Genomic DNA, 22,767 nt, shown 5'->3' with positions numbered 1-22,767 from the left:
TGCGCATGCGGGGGCGTGGCTTTATTAATCGGCCATATACGACGGCGCCAGCGCGTATAGGCCGTCCCCCCCTTCCACGTGACGGGGGCGGAGGCGATATGACTGGTCGACGCCGCAAGTTTTGACACTATGACGCAAAAGTGGGTTGCGAGCATCGACCAAGCGCCGGACTTGGTCGATGACTCTCAGCCCTCTCTCTCATAAAGTGTGGGAGGGTGTGTGTATGTGTGAGCTTCGTAAGGGGGTAATATGCAACGGTTGTCGGGCATATGGAGAGGAGATAATTCCGTGTGGTCGGAGTAGTCAGATGTGTCCCACTACTCTCCTCACACAGGAATCCCTCACCCATTTCTTTCAGATTTTTTTTACGTTGTCTGGGATCCTTGTTTTCATACGCGCAGTCTCAATTGAAGAAATACTTCTCTTACGACTTTTTTTTTTCTGTAGTGGGACGGAGTATAGCCTGGTGTCCTTTTCAAGTGCGATGTTTCAAGAACATTATGGCGCTGACTTTTCTTTTGTTTCCTCGGGGTATACCTGCAATTTCTGGATAATTATCTTCTATATATGTTGCATCTGTGTACGTTTTACGCTTTTTGTATAGTTTATTGTACACGTTTCGTGTCACAAATGTCCGCTGTCAAGGACTGTCCCTTAGGAATCTCGTGAAACATTTACAGGCAGGAATATCCAACAACAAGGAAGGAAATTTATTTGCGCTTCTTGTGCAAGACCCTATGTTATCACACTTTCGAAGTATGTACTCAATTCGAACACCTTTGCGGCCTAATCGGTCGCGACATATTACGAATTGCGCATCCTTTACTTATGTCGTCGAATAAAAATTCACACGCACCACTACTTTTTACGCGGAACAGTACGGCCACCAAATTGCATGTCAACATGGAATTTGATGTTAGTAGTGAAAGAAGCTGGACAATTTGGAGTGGAATTTATAGAACAAGGTGACCTACCACAGTAAAGCTGGTAACCTGTCTAACATGCAGGTCAATGAATTGGTGAATTTATGACTTCGAGATGATTGGAAAAGTGCAGTTGATTTCCTCATGAATCGCATGAACAAATGTTACTGCTGACTTTTTGGCTTCACTTAGAGACGTTCGCATTTTAACCCTTTAAACAGAGTGCGGGTGCTCAGCACCACATCTATTGCTGAAACTATCTCGACAAGGTGCACTGTGTTTGAATTGCCATATCCCCTGTTTTGATGGCTTAACACTCTTGGAAACAGCAGTAAACAACGAACCATATTTTACGTCCAAGCTCCAGCATGTCGATGCCGCCTAAACAGACGCACACACATTTCATACTATAAAGATTGCTCACAAAGTATGGTTCCGTTTTAAATTTGAAAATAACTGCATTGACAATAAGCATTGACCTTTCGTTCGTTTCAATCACTTTTTCCTCGGTTGCCCTCCTTGAAGCCCTCGGCACGCCCCCGTACTTGTCACACATATACAGTATCCACATTCACGCTGTAGAAATCGTAAACGCGAACGAAAACAAAAACGAAGTTCAGCGGCTGTTTTATTTTCATTCATTATTTATTTTTAAAATTATTATGCACAAAAATAATAATATAAAATAATAGGCAAGTCAGTTATTTCGTTCCTCTTCCGTCGTTCGGCTCTGCCTCATAAGGGCTGATGATGCAGGGAAGCACGCTTTACAGACAGCTGTGTGTGACGGATATTTCTGCATTAATCAACATGTCTGCCAATGCCATGTGGTACTGTACTGGCAGTGTCGACATTCGAAGGCAACGAAACAAAAACAAAACAACGTTAGTTTCACGATGATGCTTGTGGTGTTAAAAAAGGATGTCAAAAGATTCCGGTAGTAACCGCCCGAGTCCACAGGCGAAGTGTTCACAACGTGCAATCCACTTTACATCTATCCGACTAGGAGCAGTCGTGAATCTGATTTTTTTTATCTAGATATTCAGAAGAATGGCGACATCATGGCGGCCGAGCCAGCATTGGCAACTGATGAAATTGTTCAACACAAAGATCGCTGGTAATTTCTTGAGCTCGAGCCTTTTACAAGTATAACCCTTTCACGAGGGACCCGCATGCATCCCTTGACATCTTGCTTAATTCACCTCTATAAAGTACACGTAGTCAATTATCACGGATGCTAGAACGATTATTAGGTCTACACGACGTAGTCAACACGTCAACCTTATTTTCCACAATGCAACCAAGGACGAGAAAACAAACCTTCAAGAGCTCAATTATGAGAGCTTGTACCACACTTCTTATCACATCAAGAGATATATTTTTCTGCAATCAGATTCGACCAGAATGCGGGTGCTTTCGGTCGATCCCGATCTCCACAAAGCTGCTTAAATTTTGAGAAAAACAAGCACATAAATAAGTTTCAGACGCGTTACCAGAGGCTTAGCCGCAGTGCGTCCTCGTATAGCGGAATATTTCCAGTGAATATTAAAAATAATCACTTTGGGTTCATATCTGTCCCATTTAACCCCACAGTGGTGTTACACAGCCGTTTAGGCTCAGTGGCGACGCTGAACGACACTTATTTGAAACTTCTATATCTACCACTTAGAAAGATGTCATTCAGCCAAACGCTCGTTTTCGTGCTCGTGGGGAAGACCGTCTTCATGTCATGACCGTTACTCCGTTTGCTTCGTAAACACGGATCCTCAAAACAAGCTCACCATCCCAATGTTACCCCCACCTCCTTGTGGGGCGTTTCTTCGATTTTCTAAACAAGTAGATTACCTCAATATTTGTCCGTAGCAGTAAGAGTGGCTTGAGCGGCTTCATGGCTGAGATAGTTGATACCCATTTACTACTTTTTTGCCTTTCTTCACTCACTATGATTCTGAGGACTATCAGATTACTACGCTTACCATGTATTCATCCGAAGAAACATCCCCACAAAATATCCCGGTGGAAGGAAAAGAAAATTGCAGTTCACGGGGTGAAATTACGTTGAGTATCCGCACAGTGCTGGAATATCGCGACTGGCGTCCGACGCACACAGCAGACGATAGCAGACGATGCACATAGCAGCCGATAACGTCGGCACTAGTGTCTGCTACGGAATATATTGTGGCTGAGCCGCAGGATATATTCCCTGTGGTCAGAGGAGGACGAAAAGACATGACACTGGCCGCTCAGCCGTGATAGCGGAGAGCTATCACGTTTTGCCCATCTTCTGTTGGAGTATTCTAGGGAATGTCGTCCGTGTGAAGTTCAGGTTAGGATACCAAGTGTAGCACGATTCACCTTGATCATCTTGAGGTACTGGTTGTGGTAATGATGTATGCCTTATCGCATTCCAGTTCCACTGCTTCCAATCCTGGTCTTGTCGAACATTCGAAGGTACATGTGGGGTATCGTGTCCCCTCATTGGGCTACAACAGCTACGTCCTAGATTAGGGTCAGGGGTAGCTCCATGACAGGGCTTTCGTTCTATAAATGTACATTTCGCAGTTCGGCATATATACGAGACCGCCGGTTATGACGTCAATTCAGACAAACAGTGTGACCTAGCGCTGAAAATTTCATGACACCACCATCATTAAGCTAACTGATGCATAAAAAAAAACATCGTCGACCGCACATTAATACGTGATGTGGTTATTGTTATTTTGTTATGATTAACTTTTCACCTATTTTGGTGCGCTCTGGATGCTAGCATGGTGAATAACTCTCTAGACGTTTCACTCGGGGTGTTTCACTGGCGTTTCACTCAAATCTATCGTGGTCTTCGACAACACGACTCCTACCAGTTTCATCTTCTGTTTCTACGGCAAGAAAATACCCCATAACGTCATCATTCCTCAATTAATTTTTGTTCTCCTCTTTCTACAAGCAGGTCCATGCAAGCAACCGAATGCAACGACAAAATATGTCATTGGCAAACATTTTCCTTGCCGTTCCTATGCCGGTGCATCCGGAGGACAGTTATAGAGGACGTATCAGCAGCGAATAGCAAGCCGAAGAATGTGGCCAACACCTTCGGTAGCCAAATGATAAGGCATCAAATGAGAGAGTGTCACGTGACCCCCGTGATATTTTAGCAGCATCCGATGGTAACGGCAAGCACGCTAGTGTGGGCAGCTGCTTGGCTAGCGTATCGATGGAGTCGGTTGCGGCGTTGACGCGTCATTGGGCCAGTGTTTGTCGTATTATTTTTGACCGTAATATAGGAACATGGTGATTTGTAGTTTTGTTCACGAAGTGAAAATATGTTCAGCTCACACACAAAAATACTACACGTTTACTCTCAAATACGTGTTTATTTAATTTAACAAAAATATTTACATGTTGGCCCATTTATAGGTATTCCGTGATTTCTTTTATACTTACCTGAGCCTAAGCGTCCTCGTTCAAGAGTCAAGAAGCTTTAACATAAAGTATATTTTAAAAAAATCAACTAATTGATAGAAAGAGAGAGAGAGAGAAAGAGAATGAGCAATCCTCGAGCTACTAACTAGCACGTTATAGAAAAGACCACATCATAATTTCTTGTTTACTCCCCATTTTAATAAAAGACTCTAGTCTTAGAAATGTCGATACGGTAGTCTTTTTTAAAGGGAACGTGGCAATGTGTGCTAGGCCATAGGCAATGCTTAAGGTGATGAAGAGGGTAGCGCGTGCAAAGTAACCAGCAGACCAGGCAGCAGACGAACTGCAGTAGCGATGATGATGATGATAATGTACAATATCATTTCCTCTTCCCAAAATGCGAAGTAGCGCTTCTAGCGGCCGCTACCGTAGCTAACCCATAATGCGGCGCTCCCATATAAGGGTTTGTCGTATGTTCACCATAACAGCTCAGTCCGTGAGGTTCCTCGACTTTCATGAGAGCACACTGAATCCTCCCCCGACGAAACTATACTCCGGATACTGCGTAGGAAGTACATTTAACTTAGACCTTCAATATGACCTCGAGGGAGACCAGAGTTCTTTGTTATGCTCGTATGACATGAATTCCTCTTCAACTACAGAAAACGCGCCCCATCACTGAACCTCTCGGTCAATCACGAAGAGTACAAAACAAACGACATCCAACACGAACCAAACGAGAGCGGATTCAAGCTTCAACTGTCTAATAAAATTGTCCATATTTTGCCTGCTCCCGGTGTCATCCCTCCCGACGTCCTGGAGAAAATTACGTCAAGTTTAGTCGGTCTTTCTTTAATTTCTCAAAGTGTTAGAGGATTGAGATCAATTTTAATCCCACCCTTATCAACAGGCCATGAGGCTCCAATGGCATTAAGCTGGAGGCATGCATTACGATACACGCACCTTAGCATGCTGCAGCATAAAGAGGCAGAGCCTCACGGGAATGCAAACTTTGGGCGGAGGTAATTTTGCAGCAGCCCCGTCGTCGAGCAGCGGCCGGCAGCTCGTTTGCCTAATTGTGGAATAATTAAAAGTGAGTCTGTGCCCAGAGAGGGGGAAGACTGCTAATGAGCCTCATCAGCTCCTACGAGAAGGGAAAAGAACTGGCGCCATTTTCGTGTTTTCGCCATGCAGCGCATATACAGAAAGAAAAGAAAAAGAGCGGGACGAGCAAGAGTGACATCCTTGAGATAATCAATATATATGTTGTTCTACCTGCTTGATATTTGCGGTAAGAGAAAAACCTTGATAGCGATCACTCCGCTACTCATGACAGATTAAAACGTCTCCAAAAAAAAAAAAAAAAAGAACAAAAGAGGCGTGTCCCGTTGAAAAAGGAGGAAAGGAACGTATCTACTGGAAAAAATAAACAAACAAGAGACGCGCAAATCTTACGAGGGACACTATAGGACAAGTGTTGATGTTGGCGAAAAGAAATAATAAAATAACAGGGAGCTATTGAGTTCATCACGCGACAAATTCGGCTACTCCCATAAACAGTCCCCCACAATTTTTTAAAAAATCCGTGATAGCGCCGCGAAGCAGCTATTGCTATGAGCGGCACAGAGACGTGGACTGATCCGTCCTGGGCCGACTTCAGGAGAAAATGTGCCGACAATTGTGTGGAAAGTCTGCCAGAAAACCCAGGGAAAAGCCCAGACAGCACAGCCGGTACGGGGATTCGAACACCTCCCTGTCTCGGCGCGGAAAGCGGCCATCCTAGCCACTGTATGCCACGGGAGCTGGTCCCCCCCCCCCCCCCCCCCCCAAGCGTCAAGAATCTTTCTCACATTGCGTCTATCATAATGAGGTTTTGGCGTTCACGTTGAACATTGGCTATCACTTGCGCTTTAGTAACATCTGTTGTAATACTGTTTTCAATCGAGGAACTCCATTCCAAATAGAAGTGTTAAAAAAATTCATCGGACGCTTGCTAGCGCTTCTTTTCTCGTTTATTTTTAAACTCCCGCTAGCCGAACAAGTAGCCATTATCCTTTACCTCTTTCACGTTGACGTTATAAACTTAGTACACGATATCATGTTGTACCTTGCCTATGCATACTCGTACATGCGATGTACACAATTTCATTAATCGGGTTGTTGGCTGCATATGTTAATTAAACAACAGCAACGTTACCACACACACACACAAAAAAAATACAAGAAGTTTCTCAACGTTTTCACGAAAATGCGAGACAGCAGAGTTGGAGGCAACCATTATTTAGATCGATCCTCTGTTTTAAATATCCTGAAACGCGTACGTGCTTTGAGATATAAACCGCCAAACTTTGGTATGCAAATGAGGCGAAACCAGAACTACGCACTTCTCGAGCGCAGAAACGACATCGTCTTCGGCTCATCTGGGCCGGAAAGCGGTCCGTCTGGCCAACAGCTCAGCGTTTATTCCAATCAGCTCGACCACTATAAAACATGTGCCCCCCTCCCCCCACGCGAACGCCGTTTCCCTCTTTTTTTTGCGCTCGAGAAATGCGTGGTTTCAGTTTCGGCTTATTTGCATAGCAAAATTTGGCGATTTCGATCTCGAAATACGTGCTTGTTCCGGGATCTTTAAAAACGAGAATGGATTTAAATGACGGACGGCTCCAGTTCTGCTGTCTCGTATTTTCTCGAAAAGATCTGATTAATAAGTTAATGAATTTCATGTAATTAGTCGTGCAGTAGCCACACGCTCTTTCCTACAGGATGTCCGTGTGGTCGTATAACGCACCTGTGAAAACCCCATTTAGGCAGCCCTCATAGCTTTATTATAAAAATTCTGTAAAGGATTTAAAAACAAGAAAACGCCACATTTACATTTACGGAGGCACACCAGTGATGCTCACATGTGCATCCTGAATGTTAACGGAAGGATGGTCGCGCTACCGACCACAGAAGTCCTATTCTCCTGGTGTGAATAAGTACTGATGCCTGATACTTATGACGGTCACCCGAAATCTGCGTGTCAGCAAGGACAAGTGGCTGTTGCGTCGACGTCCTGCCGCAGCTTTGCAGCGTGCTGTCCTCCGAATGTGTGCCCCACACGCCGTTACGAGTATACTAATGCAGTGGCACGAAGGTCGACGATGCTCTCTTTCCTTTTTTTTATTTATTTCCCAAGCAACACAATGTACTGAAAGTCAAGTGCAATAGGGGTGGCCAGTATGTGTCTTATCAATGTTCTTTACTTTCAGAATTCTGCTCAAGGCCTTCCACCTACCCGTCCACCCCTATTGCACTCGACTTTCAGTACATTGTGCTGCTTGGGTTCTTTCGATAAACGATACACCCCCCGGCATCAGCCCGTCGAGGTGATGGTCCACGCCTGAAGGCGATCCCACGTGGGATGAATGTGCCGTGCGACTTTATTCAGCACTAAGTAGACTATGCTCCGTATGCTTACATACCCGGAAAGAGTGGGGGAGTTGCATGGGGGTGTGCGGAATGTTGGTTCGGTAAAAGTCATACACTTAATATCCGCATCAAAGCATGTTTCACTATCACGTGATATTCGTAGATATGGACATCTTCAAACGCAGAAGAAAACGTATCTATAATATCCCTAGCTATCTTATCTTGGTAAATATTCGGATGTACCGGATATATCTAAATACATGTACCTGTTTGTTATTCTATCTCGTTCTCATAGTGAGCAGGGGCCGCTCCGATGAAGAAAAACGCCAGTGCCGTATTCCGTGAACTTTTGTTCCAAGCTGTACCTGTTGTTGTTGCCCTGGTGATTTATACGCTTAATTATATTAAATTTGCAGATAAGCAGAGTACAGCTCAATATAGACCCTAACAAACGTGTCGTGGCTAAATTGTCACCACGCGATCACCTAAATATTGAGCGGTTTGCACAGAATGTGGCATTTCTATTGTAAATAGGCATTAACTTTATTTGAAATATTACACGGCTATCCTCTGATGCATGTATGGATGAAGAACAGCCAAAAAGAAGTGTCCTTGTCGAGGCGCCTCTATAATTTCATTCCATTGTATCTGCGCAAACAGATTTGATATCCTTCGATTCCCGACGATTGGAACACACTTCAACCGCATCCGGTTTGAGAAGACACCCTGGATATACTACTCCCCTGCTTGACAACGAATGTCCAGGATTCCCACTCATCTCGCCTCACCCAACACACCTTCATCTTCCGCACCCTCATATCCTCATCCTTCCTTCCGATTCAACAAAGTTTCCATTTCCGCAGCCCCCCCCCCCCCTCTCCATCCTTAAGAGAAGAAGGAAGTGAAGGCAAACTGATTTTTCTTCAACGCCCTCTCCTCCTTTTTATCCACCCTCCTTCCCGTTTTCCTTTCTTCAAAAGCCGGAATTCCTGGCGAAAGCATCGGTTTCCAATTGTCTCTCCCTCAGCTTTCGTGGCACTCGCAATCTGTAGCGAATATGAAGTTCGTCTTCGCACTTACTCTGTTGAAGCCGCCTTCGCGGGTAAGGTTTCTCAGAAAATCCGCTTCGAGAGCAGCGTGGTTAAATCTGCACGGACGGGTATCTTTTACATGCCTCGCGCTCGCTTTTCTTTCTTCGCCCTTTTGTAAGTATATGTGCGTTTTAGCCGTGTCGAAATCAATGAAAGAGGCAGAGTTTTCCTTTCTTTGGAGTGCTTGTTTGTGTGCTTGTGGCGGCTACCCGTTGTAGACGCAAGTAGGTGAAAAAAAGAAAAAGAAAAACCTCCGACATATTTGTTGGTCCTTTTTAAAAGATGGTCGTTGTGCGCGGGCGCATAGTTTAAACTGCAGTGATTTCCAGACGTGCATAACTGCTGCAAACGATCTGTGTGTTTTTGTCGATATATTGGGAGCCCTTTATTCGTAAAACCTGTTTTGCTGGGTATGATACCATCTTTCAAAATATCTGCTACTTATTATTAAGAAAACAAATAATTTTTCTTTAGTAATTTACTGGAGTGACAAGATAGCGCGCGATTAATCGCGTGCAATATCGGAGACTGGGCAGCTTCGGAATGTCATCCATCAACACACCTTTGCTTAGAGGCCGAAGGAAAAGACGGAGTTCAGAACCATAGACCTCACAGGTGTTGTGCGAACGCTAGTCAGCTACCTTGAGGTGTACACAATCACGCGGACCAACACCGTGAAGTAAGACTGAAATTTGGGGTAATTGGTATCAGGGTCGCGTTGTCGGCATCGTCACGCCGCTCATTGCACGAGCACGGACGACAGCGCCAGCGCCATTCCTGTGTCGTCTGTCTTCTGTCCCTCGTTGGAAACTGTGCTGAAGTAACGTGAGTTCCGCATAACCTGATGATGATGATGATGATGATGATCATCATCATCATCATCATGACGACGGCGCCGATGAAAGTAAAGGAAAATAGACCCCGATGACGCAACAGCTATCTTGGCCTATTGCTGCGATAACCACATTACATTCTACTCGTAGTTAATAGAAGAAGCGCAACTATAATAATAAGAATTCGTGGCTTTACGTCGCGAGACAACTATGAAGCGCAACTAGCAGGTCACTCAACGATTTTAACAAGCTTGCAAAGGAAGGAACACCAGCGGCGTGGCCGAGCGGGTTAAGGCGTCCCGCTCGTCGGTGGTAGCCAAGGTCGTGCTGAAGACTGGGAGGGGGTGGGTTCGAATACTACCACCGCGGCTGGGCTGTCTGAGGTTTTCCCTGGGTTTTCCGAAGACTTTCCAGACGAATGTCGGTACAGTTCCCCCTGAAGTCGGCCCACGACGCATATAACCGCCCCCTGTCCCCCACTCCTTCCTGCCGTCCTGTCCACATCTGTACGCCGCTCATAACCACAGTTGCTTCGTGGCGCTAACGCGGAATAAAAGAAAGAAAGATATGTATTTCCCATTTTTGTTATTCCCTGTCAGCGCCGCAAAGCAACTGCGGTTACGAATAGCGGACAGACGTGCAAAGATGGAGAGAGGACAGCAGGAAGGAGGGGGGGCATGGGGAGTTAGTATGCGTCTTGGGCCGACTTAAGGGGGGGGGGGCACTGTGCTGACATCCGTCTGGAACGTCTGCCGGAAGACCTAGGGAAAAATTCATAGAGCACAGCCGCTGGTAACCCATCACCTCCCAGTTTACAGCACGACCTTGGAGGTACCTATAGACGCTACATAACTTCCAAATCTCTCTGTCTCGCTCAGGTCGGTTTTACTTCCTCCACATACCATATCTCAAGATTCCACAAGAATCAAAGGTTAGGAATTGCTGCCTTGATCGTTGATTGAAGTGTACACCCCTTCTGCTGAGTTGGAGTCTGATCGATATGAGTGAAAACATGGTTTCTGTAATGGATATAATAAATAGTATTCCCTGGCGACATACAGTATTTTATATCTGTAGGCAGGCACGGCGCTAAAAAAGTGGATCTATTCCGATAATGCGCGTTGTTAATCGAATGTCTCTTTCTTTCCTTCTTAATTCCGTGATTTTTTTTTTTTTTTTTTTGGGGGGGGGGGGGGGGGGCGTTGTACGCCGGCAAACACGGCAGACGTTGAAGAAGTCCAAGTGCACTACATTAATGACTTCACTACTCGTGACCAAAACGGTATTAAATTGATTAGAATTTCAGGTGTACGAAGTGTACATTCTCGATTCCCCTTTTCCATTAGTTGAACCGAGGACCAAAAAGAGGCTCGCAAAGCCGCGAGGGATCCGAGGGCCAAAACCACAGACGGGAAGTTTTAATCAATTAGCGTTAAAAGCAAACTACCGGTCGTTTTTCCTTTCTTCCCAGCCTTCTAGAGGATTTAGGCAACGAGAGCGAACCGCTGACTCTTTATCAAGATGGCCGCGAATACATAGTGACCGTATTAGACACCAAAGCCAACGGGATGCCCATCGTCCAGCTAGACTAAAATGAAGACTTATATGCTGCAAGAGTCCGACCGGACCTGCGATTGGTCTCCTTCTGCTTTCTTCTTCTTATCAGCCACGCCCAGCGTCCAGCGAGAACCAATTAGTGCAGACCTACTCCAAGTCTAGCCCGGGGAATCTTGGGAAGGCGCCACGCAGACAAAAAGTTAATTACCGGGCTCCATTAAAAGTTGCCGGCCTTGCCCGGGAGACCAATTGCGGGCGAAACTTATCATAAAACACGGGAAAGTGCAGCGCAATCGTTAAGCGGCCTGTGTTTGATTCCGTTGGGGTAACGAGCGACCCCCTCCTCCCCCCTTTTGTGTGCATCTTTGCTGCTGCTGGCTGGATGGCAGAAATGATGGTGGTCGTTTCGTTGGGTCAGCCTGGGACTGGCCGGGCAATTAGACCAGGGAAGACGTCTTCAGAGGTTACTGGGATGTAACGAAGCTTGGGTATCAAAGGGGGGATATAAGGAATTGAGGATGAGTGCCGGAGGAGACACACGGGAGATTGGCTTTATGCATAGGTGTTTGGATTGTCAAATGGGTTCGCCAGAATGGAATGGCCCACGTGGCGGCGGCGACGACACGTCACGGCCATACACAGGGGGTCGGATAATGAAACATGGTCGTTAATAGGGTCAGGAGGGTTAGGGATAAAGGAACGGTGGTCACTTGGTTTGACTGGGAGAGAAAATAAAATAAAATGGAAAGTGTAGAGCTCCTGGGCTGACTATTGCAGTTCTCGGAAATGGTAGAAGAAAATAAATATTAAAACAACGAAGAAACGCGGTAGATATAGGGACCTTAGAAATCACATACGTGGTCACAGTAAATCCACCAACCTGGTGTCCTTAAAAAAGCCCACAGAACCGGGAAGGACTCGGAGATGTTTGATCGCAGGCCACGGACCCAGGACCTCCCATACGTCAAAAGGCCTGCTGTCCAGACTGGCCAAGAGTACCTGGAGATGTGTCCCCAGCAGACCCGCACATTCAGTAAGGTCAGGGCCAACTCTGGGTCAACCTGGTGCAGAACTGATGAGCGAACCTCGCCAGGGAGCCACTGTTCGTTAGCCAGTTGGTGACACAGAGGGGTCAGCAGACACCATAGCGTTAGAATTGGTGAAGTATGTATGCCAAGCAGGACGTTTGAAGCCGAAACGCATGGAGCGCTTTTCCGACGGTGTGACGACGTGCGCACACTTGGCGTGCGTGCGACCTTGGAAAAACCAGTTTCTCCACGCTGACGGAGAGTGTACGCCGGAGTCTGTCGACAACAGAAATTCGTAGCGTGCGGCAGACAAAGTTGCATGTGAGTAGCTCGCACAAATATTTCAGACAATATCCACCACATTAGATTTATTTCTACATTTCAACGATATCTGGCACGAATGGCCGCGAAACCGTAGAAAACAACAGCATTGGAATACTCCAAAAAACGCCTGTGCTGGACGAATATAGCAACATTGATGCACGTCACTCGCTCTGCACGCGTCCCATGCGTGTCGGGCGGTCGTCTCGCGGGCGTTCCTTCGCCGCGCGTACAAGGCGGCCAAGGCCACGGCGTGTGCGTGACGTTTTGCCGCTGAGAAAACGTTCCGTGCATTTCGGCCTTTCTGATGTGATCTGCTCCCCACAGCGTCGGGTGTGTCATACCCAGGTCTTCCACAGTAGCCTGATATCCACTGAACGAGTATGTTGTGCACAGCATCCATAGCGCTTCGATGTGGTTCGGGGATGTCGCCGATTGCGGGGTCCGTACAGCTGTAAATTCCAGGGACCGTAAGGGACTGTAGAGCACCGTTGGAATCACTACAGATTATCCACTTGGCCTGTGAGTGCATAGACAGTGTCGATGACATACAGGGTGTTTCACCTAACGTGAAAAAATCGCATTCGAAAATCGATTTGTCTGAAGCCAACGCCATTTATCTCAGGGGAGATTTTGCCATGACTTCTGAGCACTTTCATGAAATTGAATTCGCGAGAAATAGAATTTTCCCAATTGAACTCCGATATTTCAAAACCTCACGTTTCCTTTCTTGTTTGATGGAAACAGAAAGCGCATGCCGGATTCACCCCATTCTATTGCAAAATACATTCACTACTACAATGGTAATAGCCGAAAAAAAAGAAAAAAAAGCGAAAACCGTCGTTTCGAGGCGCGGAAATTGCCGGCCGCGCTTACACATCCGAAAGATGCGAGGCTGCACTTGTGCCCTTCACTTTCCCTTTTCCAAGCTTCTGCTGATAACGGCAAGTTGGTTGCAACGCAGTTACCTGAAAGAAGGGTGTGAAGGCAACAGGAAGTTGCGGGTGACCGGTCTTCTTCCGGCGCATCTGACGGGAAACTGACCTCGTCCGACAATTTGCGCGCCTCGAAACGACGTTTTCAGTATCCCCCCCCCCCAGCTATTACCAAGGCAGTAGGGAATATATTTTACAAGGCAATGGAGTAAATCCGACGTGATCCTTCTGGTTCTGTAAAAAAATAGAAAAATAAAATAAAAAGAAATGCTGGCAAATTGGCAAATTTCGGACATCAATTGGGAAAATTCAATTTCTCGTGAATTAAATTTGCTAAAGGTTTCTCCCGAGATAAACAGCGTTGATCCCGTAAAGTTCAGACAAGTAGATTTTTCACCTTAGGTGAAACACCATATATATTGTATAAACATTTCGATGTATATTTTATATATTCCACAGCAAGGAGCGGTGGACTTCAATAGTATTAATATCCTTCAATGAATATGGACGGCATATACAGGGTGTTTCACGAAAATCCCCCGGCTGAATAATTCGTGAACAGGTGGCGCCATCGAAGAAATTTCTTTTTGGTAAAGATCCTTGGGACATCGGCTATGAACTGAGTAGTGAGCGGCTCATTTGCATACGCTCACTAATGAAATAAACATCCTAACTTTTAAATTTTACTTCGCACGCTTATGGAACATCTGATCTGTTTTAGGCATCGGGACCTCTAGCGAAGAATATTGCAAGAAAAAAAAAACGCGTCGACACTTAGTAATTTTTCTGAGTAATTAATTGGTTTCGGTTTACATATTTCTTGCGCGGAGCAGTGCACCAATGCGCTCTTTGGATCAGATATCCGGCTCTCAATTTCGTGTTCATCCACCTGGTTGACACACGGGGGTGACGGAAGATAAGGAACAGTCGCAAGACCGCAGGAGACGCTTTGGTGTTCCTTCTCCTTCTCTACAGGCTCCGCCTCCCGTTTTCAACAAATCGGGCGAGAACGTTGTCATTCGGGATGATGGTTGGCTAGGAGAGTGCTATGTGGTGTAGTTAATTTTTAAGAGTGTACCCCACAGAGCGCTCGCGGCGCATTCGTCATCATCCATAATAAGAGCACGCTATCTCACCTACGGAACGACAGGACCCCCAGCGCTGTTTACCAGTCGCTTTGATAAGGAATATTAAACCATCCCTTGCGGCTGTTCCGAGTCTTCCGTCGCCCCCGTGCGTGAACCAGGCGGATGAACACGAAATTGACAGCCGGATAGCTGATCCAAAGAACGCATTGGTGCACTGCTCCGCGCAAGAAATATGTAAACCGAAACCGATTAACTCGGAAAAATCACTAAGTGTCGACGCGTTTTTTTTCTTGCAATATTCTTCGCTGGAGGTCCTGATGCGTAAAACAGATGTTCCGTAAGCGTGCGAAGTAAAATTTAAAAGTTAGGATGTTTATTTAATTAGTGAGCGTATGCAAATGAGCCGCTCACTACTCAGTTCATAGCCAATGTCCCAAGGATCTTTACCAAAAAGAAATTTCTTCGATGGCGCCACCTGTTCACGAATTATCCAGCCGGAGGATTTTCGTGAAACACCCTGTATAGACCTCACCTTCCCATCAAGTTCACACACGTTCATTAGCACAGTAGTTTTAAAAGCTCTGTTTTCGTACCACCTGTAATTACGCTACCCACTGAATAAAGTTTTCCCACACATAATACGGTACGGATAAGTAATCGTTGTGAATAAAACCTGTTCAAAATAAAAATAAAAGAGAAAGAAAACATGCGCGGACACAATCTTGTCATTCCCGGAATAAATTGGCAGTACAATATTTAAAAAAACAAACAAACAAACAAAAAACAAAAAAAAAACATGCGTGATGCGTCCTTGAACGCGCAGCCAATAACACGGTCGTCGGGGCAGCATCCCTTGCGGTGCTGTTTCCAGGATGGTTTCCTCCTAACATGCGTGATGTGGGCAAACTTACGCTTGTCCCATGCTACAGTTAGAAATACCAACACGCGTGGAATCGCCCACGTGGTAATTAATTGATTTATATGCGCGATTTTCTTGTGAAATATCAAGTATATATCGTACGTCAAGTACAGTCATCGTCGTCGTGTGTGGACCTGTTCCGTGAGAGCTCCGCTGTTAGGCTTAATAACCTTCTCGAGTGATTGCTCATTTCGCAATCTGCATCTTTTTATTAGTTACGTATAAGTTTCAAGCGCTGAGCGGCTTACAGGGTGTAGCCTGGTCTCGTAGGTTGAGACGTCGGCAGAGTAATGGGTGAGAGCCAGGATGACCACATCCTGGTTTTTAAGGTAAGTGTCCCTCAGGGGTATTTCGGGAAGGATGTTTTGGACGCGTGTAAGAAGGTTCAGAGGGAAGAGTTCGCGGTGCACAGAATCAGGATTACGGCTTCCATGAGGTAGTTATGAATGATATGGAGGGTGTCAGGTTAATGAAGGAAGACGGAGGTGTAGTGACTGGCGGAAAAAAGGGGTAGAAGCATATTATTTAGGAGCGAAAATGGGAAGGGCAACTGTGTGTCGATACCCCATAGACTATTTGGACACCGATTTGGAAAAAGAGTTAGGGCAGCATGGACTGGGGATGAAGACCCAATGGGAAAAGATATGGTGAGAGCACGAAGACTGCGAAACTGGAACAAGATTGGATCATGGAGCTTAAAGGGGATCTTCCATTTTTTTTCACGGTGAGGGTAGTCAGAATTGAGTTCCTGTATCATGGGGTCACACGGAGATGTGCAAAGTGTGACGCAACTGCTCACCTAGCTCGTGAATGTAAGGCTCATAGATGCTGCTGGTGTGAGTCTTACTACGACGTGGAGTGTGAGAATGTAAAAGCGATCAGGCAAGAAAGCGGAACGTCCCGGCAGATGTAAGGCCATCGGCTCGGGGACGAGTTGTTGAACCAGAGAGTACAGCGTGGGTGTCAGAGGAGAACCTTCCAGGTTTCGAAAGTACAGAGCAGCAGGAAGTGCACCAGGAAGTTGTAGAGGAAGCAAAGAAGTCGAGCACTACAATGGTAGAGAAGGATGGTGAAGTTCAAATGAATGAAGTAGTCAGAGGAAAGCAAGGGGAGAAATAGGGGCATCTGAAAATCAGCAAGAGGCAGAAGAAAAGGGTTTAGAGGACGACATGGAGGTCAGCAAGGGGGAGGAGGGAAGAGCAAATGATGAAGGTAAGAGTGAAGGAATTGAAGAAAAGCAAGGCTCAGAGGCTGGCAATGGCAATGTTGAAGAGGCTTCCTCTGTAACAAGCACAACCTTAAGCGCGTCTTCAATGTCCCAAGTTACACATTCTGGCAGTGGAGAAAGCTTCCACACGATGGTATCAGTGGAAAGTCATGGACAAGAAAGCGAGGAAGTTGATAAGAAGGATCGTGGTATGACTTTGAAAAGGAGAAGGGTATCTAGAAAGGCAAAGAAAGGTGGCAGAAAGGCGAAGGTTGATATTTAAGACAAAGTCGTTCATGACATTACCGTGTCATGCAGCTGCTTCTCCTCCACTCCACTCCTCCCCACTATGATATTTAAATTCCTAACATTTAGTGCGAGAGGATTCAGAAGCAAACCGAACCAAAATGAAGTAATTGAACTAGCGACATTTTTGGGAGTTAACTGTATCCTAATTCAAGAGACACATGGGCACAAACAACAAGAAGCAGTGGAATTCGATAAAATATTTAACACAAAGTCGTACTGGAGTTACGGAACGCACAACTCAAAAGGGGTTGGGATTATTTTCCTACAACCAAGAAGCATAAGAATAATTAAATTCGAAAACGACATCGATGGGAGTGTAATTACTGTGGACATAGCTCACGGAGGAGGAGTACTTAGAATAATTAACGTGTATGGGCCACACAGAGCAAAAGAATCCGAGGAGTTCTATAAGGATGAATTTCCGTATTGTTTTATTGGGGTTCACAATTTTATACTTGCTGGGGACTTTAGCTGCGTAACTGATACTAGAGATATAAGAAAGGGGGAAGCAGAATTGACAGAATATATGTATCAAGTCGAATGGCACAGAAAGTAAGGGACGTGAACCTAAAACCATCCAAACAATTGATGTTTCCGACCACAAGGGAGTCGAAAGTTTTGAACTACTTGTATAAGTTTATCATCATCCCTGTTCATCTCTGTTCATCATCTTTTCTTTGTTTTCCCACTCATCATCTGTTTCTGTTTCTGTGCGCAAGCGTACTGGGGTAGGCAGTTCGACTTCGTCGAAACTCACAAACCCCATTTTTTTCTTTATCACATCACCATCACTAAGGGAGCCCTGTTGGAAGTGACAGAAAATAGGGTTTCCGTCATCCCAACGCCCATGGAGAATGGATATCAAATTGCTCAATCATCCAGAACTCGATGAAGAAGTTAAAGGCATAATCCAGAGAGGGGTCAAAGATTGTGACAATATTTTTTCATTGGTGGGAGCAACTTAAAAATGCTGTAAAGAACTGGCTTAAGGCCTGGGGGAAGAAAAAGGCGCATGAGAAGCGTGCAACGACGGACCACAAGCTCCGGAACAACATGCGGCGGTTGCAACAGTTCGGCGTTGGAGTACTCTCCGATGTGAGCTGCACCTCCACCAAAGATCACCTCCCACTCCAGAGGGAGGAAAGGTGGGAGGCGTTGAGGTATATGGCGGCGAGGGACAATCTAGAGAAGGAAGCCTGGTGCTCCCGGAGGCTTCACTCTAAACACCTGGCTTCAGAGCAACCGCCCATGGAGGCCCTCATAAACAAGGACATACGAGTCACCAAGCAAGGTGAAATAACCACTGTGGCACGGGAGTTCTACGCCAACATGTTTGAGAATGGACTCACGGCAGGCGATTCCTTTTGTGCGGGGAAGTTAGGAAAAGGCATATAATTTAGGTGCAAAGGGGTACAGCAGGCGGTTACGAGCCCGAAGAGTGGAAAGTCGCCGGGACCTGACGGGTTTCCGGCACAATTTTACAAACGGTGTTGGAACGTCCTAGACCCCTCTCTGGTGAAGGTGCTTAATGGAGCACTTCAGAAAGCTTTATTTCCAGAACCTTCCTAGAACGAACGGTCAACTCTGCTGTGCAAGGATCAGCAGCATAAGGAGGAGTTGTGCGCCTAGAGACCTATAACGTTGTTAAATTTAGACCATGAAATATCAGCCAGGGCGGTCGTGGGCCGAATACAAGGAAATATGGAAGAGTGGGTGTCTCCATCACATGGTGCTGCAGTAAAAGGTCGAATAATCCAAAGAAAAATATGGGAGCTAAGAGATGATATAGAATGGACAAGCGAAAGGAGAATAAGAAGTATTATCATGACCTTAGATCAAGAACAGGCATTTGACCGGCTTAAACACGCACATTTAAGAGAAACAATAAAATGAATTGGGGAGGAAAATCCAATAACATAGTGGAGCCATGTATGAAAGCGCCAGGAGTAGGCTACTCATCAATGGGCAAGAGCTTTCAGGCCAAAAGAGGAGCAAGGCAAGGTTGACCCCTTTCTCCCCTGCTGTATGTGTTAGCATTTGATAGGTCATTACGAGAGCTGAACCAAAGTGAGGCACTGAAAGGGGTTGGATTACCTGGGGCTGTACAGTGCAAAACCATAGTGGCTTACGCAGATGATCTCACTATGGTAGTTCAAGGCGAAAGGGAAGTTGAGAAAGCTCTGGAAGTAATGGAAGGATATGGGACAATGAGTGGGGCAAAAATAAAGAGACAAATCAAAATTGGTATATTTAGGTGGAGAGAAACCGAGAAAAAATCTGGGTCTGAGCATTGTGGAAGGGACCAAAATTCTCGGAGTCGGGTTCAACAAGGACGGGGTTTCAGACAGCAATTGGATGCAGTTAGAAAAATACTTGGAAAAATTAAAGGAAGAGGATGTTGAACCGGGAACGCCACTGACAGCTCGAGCACAGATTGTCAGAAGAATTATGATACCGAAATGCGCGTACCTTTTTCCTGTCGCTTACTCTTCTCTTGAAATATGCCGTAGCATTGAAAAACGCTGTTTCAGTTTATTTGGGATGGGAAAACGCAATGGGGAAGCAATTGGGAGCCTACGGATTTCTGATCTGAAACAATTACCACAAGCATATGCTTTACATGGAATATGTTGGATGGGAAGGACATCGGGCAGCAGATAGCAAGATTTTGGGTGGGAATAAACACAAGAAATTTTGTTATATTGTTGACTGACTAGATGAGTCACATAATTTCTGAGCCCATCTTCCTTAGCCAACAGGGGATAGATCACAGGTGTCCAATGTCGGAAAGGCAGCCAGCAACTATGAAGCAGGGAAGCACACATTGCTGCAATTGAAAAGGATAGACAAGATCCAAGATTACAGCAGAAGCTCAGGAAGATCAGAGATCTGATGAAGAAAGAAATAGAAAAATATCCATCTATGATAACAGCGGAAAGTTGGAAAATAATTAATTTCTGGTTAGAAGACAAAAGAAAATCATACTTATGGAAAGTGGCGCATGAGGTCATACCAGTGAGGGACAAATTTTATCTGTGGGACAAGAACAGCAGAAAGGACTGCGAGCTCTGCGGTCAAATAGAAACGGCGAGACACGCCATCTTCGCGCGTAAGGTACCGGCGTACCTGTGGTCCTGTTTTAAGAAATATTTTGGATTAAGTAACTCAACGTTTGAAGAAGCAGAGGGAATACATGTTGGGAAAGTAATCAAAAGACAACACAGAGATGTTACATGTTAGGAGCAGTCGAAATCGCATATCAAGTTTGGGTAAACAGGTGAAGGGTGGTGCATGGTGGTGACTGCTGGGGTAAAGAACGAATGAGAAATATAATCAGCTACTACGTACGAACTTGGCTTGGGAGGGAGCGGCTAAGGTTAGGAACAAAAAACTTCGCAAAACAGTGGCAGTGTCAAGGGTTCAGTGTAGTGGAGGGTGTTATTAAATTTAAATTAGCCGATTAGTTAAATGAATTTAGAATATGCTAAAGCCGCAAACACAGGGACGGGATCTATCGAAAATTTGGGGTGAGTTAATTGTAAAGAACAGGAGTGCTGGCGCTCTTCTGAAGCACACTAAACAGCATTACACTCAAGTGCAAAAGCGATGGGGCAGACTTTTAGAACTACCTCAGTTGTGGCCTTTGTTGGGGAAAACAAAGCGAATCAGTAAATCAAAGATTTAGGGAATGTAGTAGGCTAAAACAAATAGGCAGATGGGTTTACTAATTCTGTGACTCATCTAATCAGTCAACAATATAAATATGCGTCAACTACAAATAAACAATTAAAATATACTTGCTCAAGTCGTACCAAGTCACAGTTTAGCAAGTTTCCTGCAACCCATGCGCGCTATTAGAGCAACGGTTGCGTCGAAAAATTACGCAATAGTTTATGGAAGTCGAATAATACGTTTCAGCATGAAATATCGACGCCCGTACAACAGGTAATCGATAAAGAAAGTGGCGAGACTGATTCTGAACCGAGCAGCACTCGCGAGCACACCCGCTCCCTCTCGTCGCTTCCCTCATCCAACATCGGGACAAAGGCAGCAGCATATCAGTTTCTCCGTCGCAGACGATATGACGACAGAGATCGCGCAGGGGCGGAGTCAGACGATCTGCTTTGTCGTCTGCCATGCAAATATTTTATACGCCCAGGGAGCAGGGTCCATTGTTCCGCGAGCCGCTTTTGTCTCGCTCATCCGAGACTCATTTTAATTTCAAATGATCCACGAAAATATTATAAATTGGCTGTGCGCTAATTTATTCATGCCCGTTCTTCGGGAGGCGCATTGCAGGCACGGGCGAAAAAAGAAAAATCGCTCGCTACCATTTGTCTGTGCAAGCGGAAAGCGAGACGCGAAGCCGGAGTCTTACTGGCTGCTGTTTTCATGTTTAAATCAAATAAGAAACGGCGTGCTTCTTCCTTCTGCAGAATTCGCTCGAGTCGATCCTGAAAGGATGATGATCATGGAGATTAGCAAAAAGAAAAATGTCGAGGGAAGTTGTTGAATAATTTTACAATTGGTTATCAGCGAACGGAAATTCGTTTTCCCAGAGATTGGACACAATTCCGGCTTTGGACCCTGCGAGATGGAGCTCTGGTTTGTGTGGCAGTGAAGTAGAAAAAAAAGAAAAAAGAAAACACTCGGTATCTGTTGAAGGGTTACAGTTCCGTGACCACTGCTTCAGTCCTGGATTTCCTTCGTTTACTGAAACTTCAACATCTGTCCTATGTGCAGGTAGGACATATCGAAAACTAAGCTGTGGTCGTCATAAGGCTCGTGAATCGAACACTACCAAGCACATTACCCACCGTGTTTTCTCGGAAAGAAATTGACTGAACTGAAATGAGTGCATGGCTAAAATTGTCCGATTTATAACATCGAGGAACTTCGTGTGGGGATGCGCTTAAAATGGACGTTCATGGGATTATGCAACTCCTTCCAGGAAGGCATACCACTGTTAGCTATGTGTCAAGATTGGCACTGAAAAGAGTTAAAAGCTGGAAAGGTTAATGATACATAATTAAAATCGGTAAATGAATTTAATTAAGACTGGCACGTCCACATTTTCCTCCATAGCTGATCCCGAAGCCGAACTAAACACGCAAACAGAGTACACCTAAAGCTGAAAGGTAATGCGTCTGGAAAAACAAAGATTACTGTCTTAATATTATAGATATGAACGTTAACAACGAAGCGGGAAGGACGATTCGGACCCTCATGAAGCGGTAGAATTACTCATTACTAAACGCAGCGTGATTTTGAGACGTATACTCCTAACCCTTTATATTAAGCGTTCCATCGAGAGTACTAAGTTGCGGAAGTCGGTACATGATAAGTTCAAAACGCCGCAGCCACAAACACGGACAAAAGGCACACACAAGACAGGACGAACTGGTATTTAAGGGTATGTGTATAGAAGAATAAAGTTAGTCGTGAGTTGCAGTTCGTCCTCTCTTGTGTGTGCCTTTTGTCTGTGTTTGTGGCTGAAGCGCTCCATGGCCGCTATATACTGCTTTTTCGATCATTCAATCGTTCTATTTCACGATATCTGATTCGCTTTTAATTATCACACGGTAAAAAACGAACCTTTTTTTATATAACACGGATTATTTTTGTGCAGGTAACAAAGCTACATAGAAAAAGAAGCACTGCGCTTTCTACTCCCCTCCTGGAAGCAGCAAGGAAGTCTCAGAAATATACAATCTCTGTTGGCCTT

General features: G+C 45.3%; 1 long non-coding RNA gene across 2 annotated transcripts in view; it reads left to right on the top strand.

The window, feature by feature from the left end:
• Positions 1-22,767, top strand: part of LOC135398962 (uncharacterized) — a 116,588-nt gene that overhangs the window by 23,979 nt on the left and 69,842 nt on the right. The window lies entirely within an intron of this gene.

This window comes from Ornithodoros turicata, chromosome 1 (genome assembly GCF_037126465.1).
Source record: "Ornithodoros turicata isolate Travis chromosome 1, ASM3712646v1, whole genome shotgun sequence".
NCBI lineage: Eukaryota > Metazoa > Arthropoda > Arachnida > Ixodida > Argasidae > Ornithodoros > Ornithodoros turicata.
Note: the sequence above shows the minus strand (reverse complement) of the source record. Positions and strands in the feature narration are given on the sequence as shown.